This window comes from Pinus tabuliformis, chromosome 1_2, assembly GCF_031772625.1.
Source record: "Pinus tabuliformis cultivar Carrire ecotype Pingquan chromosome 1_2, CPIR1, whole genome shotgun sequence".
Classification (NCBI taxonomy): domain Eukaryota; kingdom Viridiplantae; phylum Streptophyta; class Pinopsida; order Pinales; family Pinaceae; genus Pinus; species Pinus tabuliformis.
The window spans coordinates 512,787,411-512,800,786 of NC_142298.1; positions in this window are offsets into that span (position 1 = coordinate 512,787,411).

The window sequence follows — 13,376 nt, forward strand, 5'->3', positions numbered from 1 at the left end:
CGATTAATCTGTGCCTCAGTTAAATCTAAGCCGACTTCCTGTGCTATTCGTAATGTTTGGATTTCAAACTCTATAGGGAAAATGGGTTGTTTTCCAAACACTAATTGATAAGGTGAGTAACCAGTGGTGCTTCTCCATGTTGTTCTATAGGCCCAAAGTGCTTCAGGTAGTCGGGAAGCCCAATCACGCCTATGTGAGGTAATGGTTTTTGTTAGGATTGATTCTATTATCTTATTACTGCTTTCTACTTGTCCGTTCGCCTGTGGGTGATATGCAGTAGTAATTTTGTGCTGGACATGATAATTATTAAGTGTTGCTGCTAGTCTATGGCCAGCAAATTGTGGTCCTCCGTCTGTGATTATTTCCCTTGGAAGGCCATAACGTACAAATAGATGGAAGAGGAACTGTATAAAAGAGTCCTCTGTGGCCCTTGATAATGCTTCTACAAGAGGCACTTTGCGTTTTTGTTGTTGCTTTTCCAAAGGAACGACACTTTTCATTTTTGCTGTTACTTTTCGAAAGGAACAACACTTGCGTTTTGGCTATTCCTTTTCCAAAGGAACGACACTTGCGTTTTTGCGGTTCCTTTTCCAAAGGAACGACACTTTTAATTTTTACTATTCCTTTTCCAAAGGAACGGCACTTGCGTTTTTGTTGTTCCTTTTCCAAAGGAACGACACTTTTCATTTTTGTTGTTCACTTTCCAAAGGAACCACACTTGCGTTTTTGCTGTTCCTTTTCCAAAGGAATGGCACTTTTCATTTTTGTTTTTCCTTTTCCAAAGGAACGACACTTGCGTTTTTGTTGTTCCTTTTCCAAAGGAACGACACTTTTCATTTTTGTTGTTCATTTTCCAAAGGAACGACACTTGCGTTTTTGCTGTTCCTTTTCCAAAGGAATGACACTTTTCATTTTTGCTGTTCCTTTTCCAAAGGAACAACACTTTTCGTTTTTGCTGTTCCTTTTCCAAAGGAATGACACTTTTCATTTTTGTTGTTCCTTTTTCAAAGGAATGGCACTTGCGTTTTTGCTGTTCCTTTTCCAAAGGAACGACACTTTTGATTTTTGTTGTTCCTTTTCCAAAGGAACGACACTTGCGTTTTTACTGTTCCTTTTCTAAAGGAACGACACTTTTAGTTTTTGTTGTTCCTTTTTCCAAAGGAACGGTATTCGCATTTTCACATTTTTTTTTTGTGTGTATTTTTGCTTTTTTTGTGTGCATTTACTTTGTTGTTCCCTACACGGAAGACCACGTTTTGAGTGTTTTTGCTATTCCTTCAAAAGAGCAACACTTTGGGAGTATTTTCGAAAGCAACCCTTCCTTCCTCTTGTGGAATTATTCTTAGTTCATCTCAACCACATTTTATTGATTCCCTTTCATGGCATGAAGTACACTATTTTTATGAAGACAAGAATTATGGATTCTTTTGAAGCAAGTTAATATCATTCATGTTATGATCTTTAACAGGACAGCTCCTTGATGATAGCTTATTTTCAAAAGGGACACAATTATTTATATACTACTTTACTGCATTGTTTTCTGCTGTACATGATACTGATTGATCATCTTAATACCATGCTGGTTCCACCCTTCTTGGTTATAATCTTCTCTATCTGTAATAAATAAGATTATGGGTATATTTTTTTTCTATTGACATGTTCAACTTCTTCCACCATCCTTGCTCTTAAGGAGTACTGAGCCTCCCTCTTTTTATCATAAAAAAATGTGTAATAACAACAAAATTTTGTTCGTAGATGGAGGATAGGGGGTCTCATTACGAGCCAGCCTACCATGTTCATAAGGCTGTAACAAAGTGACATTCCCATTATGGCCACCACACCAGGGTTATGATCCATTGGATAGCCAAATTATCCTTGGAACAAGAGGTCTCATCACGAGCCGACCTGATCACTTTTGCTACATCCCAGTGAATGGCAGTGTGGTTATCTGGTTACCACGCCAGCACATTGATCTCTTCTGTAGAACAACACTGAAACTCTCTAGTTATAAATTGAGGATTCTAGCTCATATGGGTTAAAAAGCAACCCTGCCGAGGCTATGGACGCTTGCTGGCAGCAGAGGCTCTGCTTATGGTATTAAAGTTATATCTTATCATCAATTATTACTATAATACCCTTTTCTTATTTTTTCTTTTTATCAAAGAAGTTATTTCCTTAATTGTTTTTCCCTATTTTGAACCTTTATGCATGAGAAATTGTTTTATGATCAATCGCATCATTTTCAGCTAGCATACTATCAGTAAAGCATCTTTTTGGCATATTGTTGTTCTTTTTATCTTTTTCATAACTTATCATCAATCCTAAGCATCCTATCTCTTATTCATAACTATCTTTACATACTCTGCTCTCATTATAACCATAACTCTCGCTGTCCTATCATTGATAAGTGTACTCTGCTTCATTTACTGATATATTGTTCATTCCTGTGCCTTGCCGTCAACATAACCCCTCTCATACGCTTTATGGTCATGGAATTCATTTTCCAATTGGAGGGGGGAATGTATGCATTATGGGATTGCATGTGATATGATTACTGCACTCTGCCATAACTTGTTGATTTGATAAAATATTAATATTGCATGTATACAAAAGTTTTTCTGACTGAAAGTTTTGCATGCATCTTATCTATTTCTCTTCAAAGCTAACACTATGGATTCAAGAACATTGTATGCAAAATAGTGATTTGTTTACAGGAGAACAACAAGTATGGGGGGAAACTCTATTCGCAGCATGACCACACTATTGCAACTAACAGAAGAGGCTTGAGCAACTCGTGAACGTGAAAAATTCTTCAGACATGATGTGCTTACCTGGATCCCACCTTTTGCATCACTTTCAGTGCCAACTCTACCTACATCAGTTTCAACAAATGCCAGTACATATATGTCATTCCACATTTTTCTTTTTGGAGGTAAAACTTGAGGTAAAATAACATAATTTTCTGATTTATTACGAATTTAGGAGGATTTAATGAAATACATTTTGAGGATTATTTATCATCCTTCATTGCACATCTTTACCACTTCCCCTTTTTCAGCGGCATATTATCTTTCAGTTTGGGGGAGTGTTGCTTTCATTCATTTCTTTCTTATGACCATGTCATTCATATTCTTTATCATCCATTGCTATTCTTATTCATTCTCAACACCTCCCTTATTCCATGTTGTTTTACACCAAGCATAGACTTCAACAAATAGTAGCAACCACCTCTATTTGTTTTCTAGCATCGCATGAGGGCATGCTAATTTTTCAAAGAGGGGGAGGAATTGCTACGCATGATGGATGTTTGAATTGCTACGCATGATGGATGTTTTCTATTTTCTTTCTCATTTAAGGCATACAATTTCAGTGTAGAAATTGATTTCCACAATATTTTTAAAGCTATGAACTCAATTCTTGTGATTTTTGGAAAACACAGACGTATCATTAATAAAAACCTAGACAATTTCAAGATAAATTGGTTCATAAAATTTCGGAAATCATGCACTCTCACCTATAGCTATTTTTTTTATATCTCATGATCCATGCATCAAAACAGTCTGATTTTTTGGATCATAAAGGAATTCATATATTATAAATTTACTTGCCAAATTTCAACAAAAGCTGGTTTGTAGTTTTTGAGAAAATGGTTAATGAAGTTTGTTGTTAGTTATATCATATTTTGTTGCAACTTCATATATACATATAGTTGAATGTCAATGTAAAAATTGTTATGCCTTCATCAAGATTACTAAAAGTGAATATTCATTAATTAAGGAAGAATTCATTTGTTCTATCCATTTCATGAGCTGAGATGAACATATTTTTTATTGCTTGGTTAACACATGAGTTTTTGTCTTTGGGTTGCATGAGAACATGCAATATATTTAGTTTTCGTTGGATGAGGACATGCAACATATTGAGTGTGGGGGTATGTTGGGCCGTTAATATGCCATTATTATTATCATTTTTGAACACTTATTCCACCCATTTATACTATTCTTCATCATGTCATTTATTATAATTTATTATATAAATCCATTTTATGATGATTTATGCTTCTATGAATGAATATTATTTATTCTCCTTTATTTCTAATAAATTGATGATTATGCATGATTTTATCAATGATAGTTTTGATAAATCAGTTGTAACATTATTCACCATTTTTAGCCTCCAAGAAAATTTCCAGATTGAAGATTTGATCATTAAAAGTGCCAACTCAGAAATTCGCTAGAATAAGAAGTGACGATTTTGCGGTTGAGATTCTAAGCAAATGAAGCAGAATATGGAAAATCCGGAACATGGGTTTTGTCCAGAACAGACCCAATTAACTTAAATGTAGAACGGTTTGCCCAAATTCGTCGTGTACTAAGAGAAACGCAGAGTTCTTTGAGCATGATTTTCTCATATTTGTTGTTGCAGCGGTCCTCCAAATCTCAGCTGCAAAGCCAAATTCGTCTTGCTCTTGTTGAAAGTTGGATGGAAATATATCTTCTTGTTTATCAATTGGTTGGAAACAATCCAATTTTGTAATAGAAATCATGTTGTAGTTATCTCTATTGTAACTGCTCTCTGATCTCTCTCTATTTAAATGAAAACAGAGATCAGAGATGGGGGGATTGGAATGATGGAAAAATGATGGAATTGAGGATTTAGAATTAGAGATTTAGAATTAAGAATTCATGATAGGATAGGAGGAAGAAAGGAGTGTTTCAGGCTGTAGGTCTCAAAGCTGCTGCTGTTGTAATGATTTTACCATTTAATGATTAAAACCTGATTTGGGAGTTTCTATTCATTCTTTTCATCTGAAATAGCCCTGCAGCATCCACTGGCGGCTGAGGGGCCAGCCTCTGGTGGAGTATGCTACTGCTATGTATCATATCTTTACAATTTCTTCCGTGTGATGGTTTGATTTCCTTTTCATTTCTTTAAATTGTTTTGTTCAGTAATCTTTTGTTTATGAACATTTCGTTGAAATCATAATTGGATTGCGTCAGTGATAGAATTATTAATTATAACTTGAAATGTCCTGCTGATAATTCTGATCTAATGTTGCGCTATCTAATTAAGACTATGGTTCATTTAATTGCTACTCATTTATAATTGCAATGGCTGTTCAATTAAGTTACTATTCAATTATAACTACGATTGCTATTGCTTCAATAACTGTGATTAATGTTCATGCTGATAGGTTGCTGATTCAATTACATTTATAGTTGTTGTGTCTTTCTAATTACTTAGTTTTGCTGTTCGGTTCCATTTAAGATTGCTGTTTAATTCTAGTATTTTAGCATTGCTATTCCTTTCCATTAATAAATCATTTTTGTTAGATGAAGCTTTGTTGTTCATTTCTGTTGATTCATTACAAGAGTTCTTTTAAAGAGTTTTCCTAGTTTACTTTCAATAGCAGCTTTAGTTCAATTTCGATTTCCTTTTAATTGCTTTAAAGCAGGACTCTCAACTGTAGAGAACATTGGTTATTGCTTCCTCGTTCCCAGATTGATTGTCTTGTTCTAGTTTGATTTCAATTGCATCAATATCTAGAGGAATGAGTTATTGCTACTGTATCCTCGATTGATGGTTGTTTGAGTGAATGATTTAGTTTAGAACATTTCAGTTTCTTGTTGTTCCAATTAGATTTTGTTTCCAGCTTTCATTTACTTTTGGATTTTGAGCACTATACTGCAAAACATTACTCTTGAGTAAATAGCCGCCTGAGACTGAGTACATCTTGAAATAAAAAGTCATCCCTGGGTTGATAATTAATGTGAAGGTAATTAGGAGTTAAAAAGACAAAGTGAAGGTAATTAATGTGAAAGTAATTAGGAGCAAAAACGCAAAGTGCCTCTTGCAATGTCAATGGAGATCTAATGTTGTCAGTAAGGTATGATACAGGATACTTGTTAGTTTTAATTATTGTGAGACTTGGCTGCGCTGGAGGGTATAGAACTAAATTCTTAATATCGGGTCCTTTAGTTATGATCATATTTCCTTGCCGGCAACCAATGTAAGCATCGGCGGTGGCAAGCCAAGGCCTTCTTAGGATTAGCGGGTGTCCATCAAGTCGGGTTTTTAGATTAATTATCAGGAAATCGGTCGGATATTCCCAGGAGTCTACAAAGACCATGACATCGTGTAGAGTACCTTCCGGTCTAATCACAGATCGGTCAGCTAATTCTAACAAAGTAGAGGTAGGTTCTACAGATGTAATGCCGAGTTTTTGACAGGTGGTGGTTGTTAAAATATTGATTGCACCTCCTAGATCAACTAAGGCATTAGACAAGGTTTGACCGTAAATTTGAACAGTTACAATTGGATTTCCTGGGTCTTCATATTTGATGGGGGTTTCCTTCTCGGATAAGAGATCAGATAAAGTACCGACTACTTGGACTCTTGGATTAGTTGTTATATTCCTCCTTGGTTTCTTTATGCACAATTCTTTAATAGTTTTTGCATATATAGGAATGTCTTGAATGGCTTGGAGGAACGAGATTTTTATATACAAATTTTGTAATTCCTCCAGAATGTTAAAGTCAGGGTACTGTAAAGGTCGAGGTATGACTAATCGTTCTGGGAATGGAGGAGAGGATGTGGTTGCTTGATTATGAGACTGCTGATTATTTACATCCTCTCATTGCAATTGATGTTCTCTTACTAACTGATCTTGATTATGAACTGTTTTATCTCCCTCATTTTGAATGATACGTCCAGATCGTAATTGAAGATCATTACACTCCTGCAGATCAGGTCCTATTTCTGGTGATTCAATGATTTGGAGAGATTGGACTGGTCTGTTATTTGGATTGGGGTTGGGTTAGGTTGGGAGTTACGGTCTCAAATTAGATTGGGGATTTTGTTGTAGAGCTGGCAGAGTAGGTTGAGGGAGCGGAATAGTTCCTACTGGCTGTTGCATCGGTCTTTGCCAGTTTGTCTACCAGGATGAACCTTGTGAAGTAGGGGGAGTCCATTGTGGAGGATATGGGCTATTTTGCCAATATGGTGAATTATAAGGGAAATTCGGCCAACTAGACTGATTTGGATGATTTAGCCATGGGTTTGAAGAAGGAAACGGTGGTGGTGACCAATTTGGGAATGGGGGTGGGGGCTGATTTTGCCACATATTATATTGTTGAGCGTTATATTGTGGAGGCTGAAAAGAAGAGGTTGGGTCTGAAAACATACCAGATTGTCTTTGCTGCCACTGGCGGCGCTGGTTGATCAAGTACACTGATTCTAGTTCTTCCTCTGCTTCCTTATATACTGCCTTTAATCCAGGAAGTGAGGGGCAGCTTTCCGTAAGATGATCGTTTGTACAGATGGCACATGTTTGGACTGTATCCAGTGGACACTCCTTGTGGCTATGTTTTTTCCTGCATCGGGGGCAGAAGATTGCCAAATTCTGTTCTGCCTCCATCTGCTTCTGCTTGGCCTGCATAATATCAAGTTGTGTAGTTAGTGTCCCTAGAATATCAGTTTTAAAATTTTCTAATAAATTTCCAATCTCCACACGCATTACTCCTTCTGTTGCTATCTTATTGTCTCTTGCAAACCGATCAAATTCTGCCGGTTTTATTCTTGTGCTGCCTCTCGAACTCCTGATGCATAAGTCAATAATGTCAGCAAAATTCTCTTGATAAATATCCCCTTTTCCCATAATGTTTAATGTTTCGATCCACTGTTCCTTCATGCCCCTTATCAATGCAGTTTTTAACACATTATCAGGTAAAGGTAGTGATGCATAAGGAGATCTTTGTAAATTATATTGAAAACATTCCACATATTCCTCTAAGGTTTCGTTTGGTTTGGCTGTCATTTGAAATATTTCATCTTTCAATTCTCTAGACCTACAATAATCCTGATATTTTTTTAAGAAGGATTCTTTCATCTGATCCCAATTGTTGATGACCCCACCACCTAGTCCCATAAACCATCTTAGAGCAGCCCCATTTAATGTTGAGGGGAATAATTTCAATTTTTGGGGATCGGTGGTGTAATCATATCCCCTACACAACACATCGAATTCGAATAAGAATGCATCTGGATCTTCTGATGTAAGACCGTGGAAGGTTGGGATATGTTCAAGAGGGATAGCTTTCATGGGTGCATTTGTTGCAGAATCCACTCTAGGATATTGTAATGTCGAGGTTTGAGTATTTGGCTGATTCTGAGCCATAGGATCAAATATGTGCCAATAACCTTCTAGGATATCTAGGAGGGTATTCCTAGGTTGAGAGGGAACGATTTTAGCGGGGATAGTTTTAATGGCACTTCCTTTATCTGGGATAAGAGGAATACCTGATGTTTGAGGAGATTGAATTCCTTCAACAATAATTTTCACACCACTCCCCTTATCTGGGCTATTTAATGGCTGATCTGTTCCAATGGGAGATTTGGTTCTTCTGTTTCCCCTGTTTCTCCTTCTCCTTCACAAAAGTTACTGAAATTCCCTTCCTGCAATAGTTCTGGAGTAGAATTTTCAATTTCCTAAAAGTCCTGCTCTTCAGTTTGACTATGCACCTCAGCAAAGGCTACAAATGGTGATCCTGTGGCCTGAAGGGAACTAGTAGGCTACTTATAAATGGTTTTCCTAAAACCTGTTGATGGCTGAGATTCTATTTTCTTATAGATTTCGTCTATGAAAGTTGTTCGGCCAAGGGTCACCTACCCCTTAGCTTTTTCAGGTTTGAATGGAAGCTTGATATTATTTTCTGGTTTTTTCTGCTTAGTCATTCACTCAAATAAACTGCTAAATTCTATTCAATCAAAGCAAAAGAAAATCTGTTAGGAAAGTGGACGATGGAGCAGGGCTTTTACATGCTCCGCACGCAGGTTCTTACCTTTTGTTTTTAAAATCCAACTCTTTCCTAGCAGGTTTTTACACCACTCTGAAGAAACAAATGGCTACACTCTTTCCCAGGAAACGGCGCCAAAATGTAGAGCTATAAAAAGGGTCTCTTTCACCTCTAATTACCTCACATTAATATGTCAATCCGAGAACGTTTGGTTATTTCAAAGAGTGACTCAATCCGAGGCTATTTGTCAGAGTAATGCAAGTAGTACATCGTCCTACAAAATACAAGAGTAAATTGATGCTTGTCTATAACTAAGTTCCTTCAAATGACTAAAGCACACACTCTCAAATATCAGCCAAGGGTCCGACAGCAGTAGTCCATCCCTTTGGAAACTGATGGAAAAGGAAACTAGAGCATGGATCACGGGTCTGGGAGCAAGGCAGTAAATGCAGAGGCTCACTACAGCCACAGATCGTCTCTCACACCAAATGCGAGTAAATGAAACAACAGATAGAAATGGAACGACAAATAGGAAATTAAACGGTAATTCTAGAAAGGAACAACAATGCTTAAAATGGAATAGCAATTTTGAAATGGAACAACAATCACTATAACTAAACCTCGCGAGTAATAATCAAACTTTATCCTATCAACTCAAAATCTCTTATCGTAATCAAAACTCCAATCTTTCATTCTCCAAGCAAATCACGCAATCCACTAAAGGAACAACAATAACTCTCAATTATGGAACAACATGTGAAAGTCATACACACATAACACTCTAAGGAAGTAATCTGATTAATACCAATCATCAACAGGAATTACAATTGTGTTTCCAAATGGAACAGCATGAATTCTGAATCATAAAGAACACACCTTTCAGATAATTACCTTAACACACATACTTAGCATAGAAACTTCATAACTCACGAATAACACTGTTCAGTTGAATCTAATAAGAATTAATTCACTCTGAAAGTATTGATAATATAATTCAGATTCAATGGAAAGAACATTAATGAAAAAATCTTAGCAGAGCATGTGATGTAACTTATAAAGCATATCAGATTACGAACTAGTGACGATAAGCAAAACACGCAGAAATCAAATCGTAATGATACGGAAGCAAGTGTCCTCTGGGGCTGGGCCCTTAGCCTCAAGGGTACACCGCTTTAAGCTAATCCAGACGCGAAGATGAGATAATCACCAAGTTTATATTAATGCATAAAACAGAAAGTACAATGAGCCAAGTTCAACGAGACTCGATGATCAAAGTTAAGTCTTTAACAAAAAGTTACATAAAAAGCATCTCCCCAGACTAACAGTGCCATCCCTTTATATAAGGGTAACGGCGGAGATGTCTAAGTGATAAGATAAATAAAGCAGCGATCCCTCAGGATTGAAGATCCTGAGGGATTCACAAAACTGTTAATCCCTAATCACTTCTTTCTCTTCCGCCGAGCTGGTGCCTTTTCCTTCTTTTCCGGACCGGTTTGCTTCAGCTTGCTTTGCCTTGTCTACACTCGGTCCTTCGTCAAAGGGACAGCAGTTACCCTGTTCTTATCTTCTTCTTTGGAACAGCAGCTCCTCGTTTCTACCCTTTCCTGCACAGGAGAATGACAATTATCAGCGGATAAGTCTTTGCATACTAATTCCACGTATTCTACCACAATTCTCTATTTTTTTCCTCATTCATGATGTAAAAGATTCATAAGTCCTACTGAAAAGCCACTAAAATGATCATTAAAAACATACCTTTTTAGTACTCCACATCAGTAACATAGCAAGTCATCGATCCTACATAGAGAGTATCGATTCATAAGGATTCTCTTATTCAAAACTTTGTAGACAATACAATTTCTATAAGTCCCGTAATTATAATGTACAATCATGATAAATGGCCCACAAAGTGACGTTCTTCATCAAATTACACCTTATTTGAATACTTTTTAAAATTATTTATTCACTTGAGTTTCTTCAAGGATGGACTATTTGTAAAAGCACTATTTGGAAATGAGGAGTTACAAAAAGGCTATATCTCATGCTCCACTTCTATATTAGGTGGTAACCATGTATGATCCTAAAGTACTTCTCCACATGTTTGCAAAATACCTTCCAACGTATTCTTTAACTCTTTAATACATCCCTCCAAAGATGCGTTCACTTTTTCCAATTCATCTCTTGGCTGGTTCTCTCATAAGATAAGTAACAAACAATTACTACTCATAGCTACTCGTTTCATAACTTTGGTAGAATTTAATAAGTTTATATTGGATTTACCTATTCATGCGTTGATCATCAAGGACTTTCCCTCCTTGATTAAGTAATATTTTTTCCTCCAATCATGAAGATTTCTTACCTCATGTATGTGTAGGGGCTTCTAAATAGTATACCACACATGTCAAGTGATACTATATTTTCCTCCACTTCATCAATATAATTCATACTTATATAAAAATGTATTTTACACTACATAGTGACCTTCAACATTGTAAATTTTTTTACTAACCCAATGGATATCAATGAGAATTCTCATGAATTTTCAATCGAGGTTGCTAACCAAATATTCTACAATGAGGTTGGGCTATGAAACTAGAATAAAAGAGGCATCCACCTTTGCCTTCTTGACCTGGATCTTGATATGGAATATTTTAGCATTCTCTTTCTCTTAATTTGGATAGACGCTACTTAGGTTCACCTCCTTTTATATTGTAGTACAAAGAATATTTTCATCTATATATCAATTTATCTTTACTTGGTTTATTGATTCAATGGTTAACATGTTCTTATTCTCAGCATCCTTCTCTATAGATCGTCTTATTTGGCTCGAGATGTAGCCTCCAATATTTATCTTCAATGTGACCATCTATATTTCAATGTTCACAATGGATGTTTGGATACTTGCACTAATGTGGAATCTGATGGGCCTTAGAATTAACATTTTTTTTTACCCTCTTTTCCCTTTTCCTATTCACTTTCCACTGTCCTATAACCCTTTATTAGTCCATTCTAATACGTATTTGAGGGATCTAGACATAAAGCATTTTCCATTGCATTTCCTTCATATTTCATATGAATTATGGTTATACAATAGAAAAGGATTATATTTGTATTTGCCTTAGATTTGGCTTGTAAAAGAGGATTTGTTAGTTAGGTTGTAATGTAGGTTTTGGTGTTTCCATACACGATGTTTTAGTTATAGTTGTTGCAAATCTTATTGCTACAACTCTCAGTATTGTAACATCAAACACTACTATTGCAACTCCCACTTGTTACATATTATTTTGTCGCATTCATGGCAATTAATGTCTTACCCCCATTGTTTGTCATCAAAGCATCATTTCCCTTAATCGTGGAAGAAGCATGGAAGAAAATAATTTCCCTAAAAGATTAAAATCTTGTCCAAATCCCTTTGAAAACCATATTTCAAGAATATGTCATAGTTTGGAAATTGATGACATGTGACATAGTTGATTTTTGCAAGTTGCATAACTATCAGATATAACACTATCATAGGTTTCTCGTTCAAAATGTGCAATGACATTTTTACAAAGGAAAAAATAAAAATAAAAAGAATCTTCTAGAATATAATCCTCATGGATGGAATCTATCCTCATTGGTTTGGATCTAACTTCTATCCTTTATTTGGTTAGATATTAACTTCCTCTTCTTATCCTCCTCTAAGCCTATAAATAAAAAATTCTTTCATTGAGAGGGGGATCTTGGTTTATTTGTAAAAGGCTTTGGCTCTAATATTCTCATCGAAACTCTCCCCAACAATAGGGTGTCTCATCAGTATGATGTCCCAACTAGACCTCACATATTTTGGAGTAAGAGCCCCATCTGGATAATAGGCACCACTGCCATAACTTATATATTTTCCCTTGCTACAATAAAAAAAATAAGAGAGTATGGAAAACAACCTTTGAAACAAGAAAGTAAGTTGACACTATGAAACAAACAATTATAATGTATACAAGATTCTTCCACAAATGAAGTAGAACGAATGAGCCTTTAAGATAAAAACAATAATAATATTCCAGTAAAGACACATAGGAGCATAGAAAGAATTGTTAGTTAGCCAACAAAACAATTCACAAGATAACCACAATCATGAAAGTAAATAAAAATCCACATTCAACAAGATATATACCAAATCCAATGAAATAGTTCATTTTCTTTAGTATTTATGAACACTAACATATACCAAAAACATTAAAACAATAATCGTACAACATTCATGATACATCCATGAAATTGCATCGGATCAAAGAGACTCTAATTATTATGTGAAAGTCTCAAGTATACAATTACAATGATGTAATACTAGCCCCAATAATGGAACATTACATCACCACTTTATCCTCCAAATAATGATATTCTCTCCTATGGGAGGATAAGGAAGCCAAGGTGGCAAGATCTTTGCTTATGGTATGAGGGTGTATTTATAAAGAATGAGGTGACTCTCTACCTCCCTTGTGATGATTGACCTTCTGCATGACTCTTGAGCTTCCATGTAACTTTTGAGTTTACATGTGACCTTTGAATGCCTACATGACTCTAAGACTTTTTAGTGATTTT